The sequence below is a fragment of the Coregonus lavaretus genome (genome assembly GCF_964263955.1).
Source record: "Coregonus lavaretus genome assembly, contig: HAP1_SCAFFOLD_2299, whole genome shotgun sequence".
Lineage (NCBI taxonomy): Eukaryota > Metazoa > Chordata > Actinopteri > Salmoniformes > Salmonidae > Coregonus > Coregonus lavaretus.
The window spans coordinates 5,001-10,000 of NW_028165937.1; the positions used below are offsets into that span (position 1 = coordinate 5,001).

At 46.7% G+C, this 5,000-nt stretch overlaps 1 pseudogene across 1 annotated transcript in view; it reads left to right on the plus strand.

Moving 5' to 3' along the window:
* The window catches only part of LOC311115277, a 61,921-nt pseudogene that overhangs the window by 3,614 nt on the left and 53,307 nt on the right, over positions 1 to 5,000 (plus strand). The window contains exon 2 of the transcript in view: positions 4,276 to 4,542. The product of the transcript in view is annotated as an uncharacterized misc_RNA (transcript). The remainder of the gene's footprint in view (positions 1 to 4,275; positions 4,543 to 5,000) is intronic.

The window sequence follows — 5,000 nt, forward strand, 5'->3', positions numbered from 1 at the left end:
AAACACAGTCATGAATAATGAATGGTACAACACATCCTCCGAAAGCAACTTCTCCCAACTATCCAAGAACAGTTTGGTGACGAACAATGCCTTTCCAGCATGATGGAGCACCTTGCGATAAGGCAAAAGTGATAACTAAGTGGCTCAGGGAAATTTTGAGTCCATGGCCGTGAAACTCCCCAGACTTTAATCCCATTGAGAACTTGTGGTCAATCCTCAAGAGGCGTGTGGACAAAAAAAAAACCCCACAAACTCTGACAAACTCCAAGCATTGATTATGCAAGAATGGGCTGCCATCAGTCAGGATGTGGCCCAGAAGTTAATTGACAGCATGCCAGGGCGGATTGCAGAGATCTTGAAAAAGAAAGGTCAACAATGCAAATATTGACTCTTTGCATAAACTTAATGTAATTGTCAATAAAAGCCTTTGACACTTATGGCGTGCTTGTAATTATACTTAATATACCATATATCTGACAAAAATATCTAAAAACACTGAAGCAGCAAAATTTGTGAAGACCAATACTCTCCGGAAACCAGACCCAAATCCACGTCATTTGCTTGAAGAAAAGGCGGAGATACAGAGGGAGAAGGTTGGGGTGCCTTGTTAAGATTCGTAGGCGAGTGAGTAAATTGCCATTACCATCGGTCCTATTGGCCAGTGTGCAATCACTGGAAAACAAACTCGGTGATCTACGGTCGAGACTATCCTACCAACGGGACATTAAAAACTGTAATATCTTTCCCCGAGTCGTGGCTCAACAACGACACAGATAATATAGAGCTGGCTGGGTTTCCCGTGCATCGGCATCACAGAGCAGTTACATCTGGTAAGATGAGGGGCTGGGGTGTGTGTCTATTTGTCAATAACAGCTGGTGCGTGATGTCTAATATTAAAGAAGTCTCGAGGTATTGCTCGTCTGAGGTAGAGTACCTCATGATAAGCTGTAGACCACACTATCTACCAAGAGAGTTCTCATCTATATTATTCGTAGCCGTCTATTTACCACCACAAACCGATGCTGGCACTAAGACCACACTCAACGAGCTGTATAAGACCATAAGCAAACAAGAAAATGCTCATCCAGAAGCGGCACTCCTAGTGGCCGGGGACTTTTATGCAGGCAAACTTAAATCTCAGACTCGCTCAATACAGAAGTGGTCAGATGACACGGATGCTAAGCTACAGGACTGTTTTGCTAGCACAGACTGGAATATGTTCTGTGATTCATCCGATGGCACCTCAGTCACCGGCTTCATCAATAAGTGCATTGACGACGTCGTCCCCACAGTGACTGTACGTACATATCCCAACCAGAAGCCATGGATTACAGGCAACATCCGCACCGAGCTAAAGGCTAGAGCTGCCGCTTTCAAGGAGCGGGTCACTAATCCGGATGCTTATAAGAAATCCCGCTATGCCCTCAGACGAACCATCAAACTGTCACACCCTGATCTGTTTCACCTGTTTTTGTGATTGTCACCACCCCCCTCAAGGTGTCGCCCATCTTCCCCATTGTCCCCAGTGTATTTATACCTGTTTTCTCTATTTGTCTGTTGCCAGTTCATTTTGTTTCGTCAAGCCTACCAGCATTTTCTAGTTTTCCAGGTTTTGACCATTCTGCCTGCCTTGACCCTGAGCCTGCCTGCCATTCTGTACCTTGTCACACCACCCTGGATTATTGACCTCTGCCTGCCCTGACCCTGAGACTGCCTGCCGTTCTGTACCTTTTGGACTCTGATCTTGATTACTGACCTCTGCCTGCCCTTGACCTGTCGTTTGCCTGCACCCTGTTTTTGTAATAAACGTTTGTTACTTCAACACTGTCTGCATCTGGGTCTTCTCCTGAAACGTGATACAAACAGGCAAAGTGTCAATACAGGACTAAGATTGAATCCTACTACACGGGCTCTGACACTCGTCGGATGTGGCAGGGCTTGCAAACTATTACGGACTGCAAAGGGAAACCCAGCCGCGAGCTGCCCAGTGACCTGACCCTACCAGACAAGCTAAATGCCTCTCCCTGACCGAGTCTGTAATACCCACATGTTTCAAGCAGAACACCATAGTCCCTGTGCCCAAGAATGCGAAGGTAACCTGCCTAAATGACTACCGCCCCGTAGCACTCACGTCGGTAGCCATGAAGTCCTTTGAAAGGCTGGTCATGGCTCACATCAACACCATCATCCCGGAAATCTTAGACCCACTCCAATTCGCATACCGCCCCAACAGATCCACAGATGACGCAATATCAATCGCACTCCACACTGCCCTCTTCCACCTGGACAAAAGGAACACCTATGTGAGAATGCTGTTCATTGACTACAGCTCAGCGTTCAACACCATAGTGCTCACAAATATCATCACTAAGCTAAGGACCCTGGGACTAAACACCTCCCTCTGCAGCTGGATCCTGGACTTCCTGACTGGCCGCCCCCCAGGTGGTAAGTGCAGGCAACAACACATCTGCCACGCTGATCCTCAACACTGGGGCCCTTCAGGGGTGCGTGATTCGTCCCCTCCTTTACTCCCTGTTCACCCACGACTGCGTGGCCAAGCACGACTCATAGACTGTTCTTTCTGCTACCGCGCGGCAAGCGGTACTGGAGCGCCAAGTCTAGGTCCAAAAGGCTCCTTAACAGCTTCTATCCCCAAGCTATAAGACTGCTGAACAATGAATCAAATGGCCACCCGGACTATTTACATTGACCCCCCGCTGCTACTAGCTGTTTATTATCTATGCATAGTCACTTTACCCCAATCTACATGTACAAACTACCTCGACTAACCTGTACCCCCGCACATTGACTCGGTACCTGTATATAGTGTTACTATTTTTTGCTTTAGTTTATTTAGTAAATATTTTCTTAACTCTATTATTTCAACTTTATTGTTGGTTAAGGGCTTGTAAGTAAGCATTTCACGGTAAGGTCTACACCTGTTGTATTCGGCGCATGTGACAAATACAATTGTATTTTATTTGATAATATGACATTTGAAATGTCTCTATTCCTCTGAAACTTTTGTGAGTGTAATGTTAATGTTAATTTTTGATTGTTTATTTCACTTTTGTTTACTATCTATTTCACTTGATTTGGCAATGTAAACATATGTTTCCCATGCCAATAAAGCCCTTTGAATTGAATTGAGAGAGAGAGAGAGAGAGAGCGAGAGAGAGAGAGAGAGAGAGAGAGAGAGAGAGGGAGAGAGAGAGGGAGGAAGAGAGAGGGTGTGTGTTAATTACAGTATATGTGTGTAAATTAAGATGTTTCAGACATGCTTTTGCTGCCACGTAGCTAGAAAAAACAACACCAATACATTTGTGTTTACAAATAACTGTTTTAACCATTTACTCCTGAGGAATGCATTCAAACCTCTTTGATGATCTTCCTTTGAAGACCCACCCCCCGCCCCACACAAACACTCCCATCTAAATATAATCCAAATCTGCGGAAAAGACTAGTTCCAGCGGTCATTGGAGACTTCACTCAACAATCATCATCTGTGTTTTAGCCTGCAGTCACACTGCCACTGCAGCCGTCCCATGAAAACTTCCACCCCCAGTATGCTTCCACACCCTGAACACACACAGGGTAGTCATGGGAGTTGTAGTTCTTTGTATAGAGGAGCGGCTCTCTTTAACTGCTCTCTAAACTCCGGACAGAAGTTGCCCGTAGGCATAGATCTAGGATCAGCTTACTGTCTCCAAATCCTTACCTTAAAGACATAATCCCCTGCTATATCTGGATTGATTAATCTTTTTAATTATTCAAAAGTAGTTAATGGATTAGGGCTTGCTACAATATGGCATGTTAACAAATTTGCTATTGTTTACATATTAATTGGGATCCATTTACCAGTGAGGCTTATTGTAAACACCTTTGTGCTGCATTCTGGCTCTGGGCAGAGTTTACCCATAGGCAGATATCTACACTGTAGGATCAGTTTACCCTACCCAAATCCTAACCATAATCCTAACCAAATCAGAACCCCAGAAAACCTCTTCATCCTCAATGCTTGGTTGTGTTCAGAAGGTCTGAAACGGGAGAAAACGTTGTGAAACTGAGGTATTACAGGGGTCCCGTTCAGTGAGAACAAACAACAGCAACGTGTTGAACTGTTTTGAAGTGGAGAAGGTGCTCTACTGAACGTGACCCTGACCTCCTAGAGGAAAGCTGATGTTGTGCTTCCTGTTTGGCAGCGTTCTGTCCCGTGTTCTGTCCTGTGTGCCTGCCTGTGTCTATAGAACTTTAAGGTGTGCTCCCCTACTGTAGGAGTCAGGCTCCATCTTCCTCCAGTTCAGCTCATCCACCACCCTCCAGCTGGAGGTCATCTTCAAAATACTAGAGGAGTACGACTGGACCACCTTCTCAGTGGTGTCCACCCGTCACCACGGCTACCAGGACTTCCTGTCGGTTGTGGACGGCCTGACGGACGGCTCGTTCATCGGCTGGGAGAAGAAGAGCGTGGTCATGCTGAACGTGACGGACGATCTGGGAGGGGCGCGCACGCTCAGGCTGCTCAAGGAGAACGAGGCACAGGTGAGACAGGGGGGAGGGAGAGGGAGAGGGGAGGGGGAGAAAAGGGGGAGGAAGTGTTACTGAGTGGCCGTGAGTCTCCGTGTGGCTGGCTGGCCGGGCTGGCTGGGTTCCTCCTCCTTCTTACTCTCTCCCTCTGTCCCTGTGGCTCTCTCTCCTCTCTCTCCTCTATCCCTCTGTTCTTCTCATCACTCCCTCCCTTCATGACTAGCCTGTGCCCTTTCTTTCGCTCTCCCTTGCTCGCTCCTTCCTTCTACTTTCCTTTCACTTAAAAACTCTCTCTCTCTCAAGCTGAATGCCTCCATCCTTCTCCTTCTCCATGGATCCCTGACTTGCTACCTCCTCCCTATTCCTCATATCTCCCTCCCTGTCAATTCCTTTCTTACTGTAATCTGATAGCTCACTCTTTAACCCTCTCCCTCTCTTTCTTATTCCCTCTCTCCCTCGCTCCTTACTTCCCT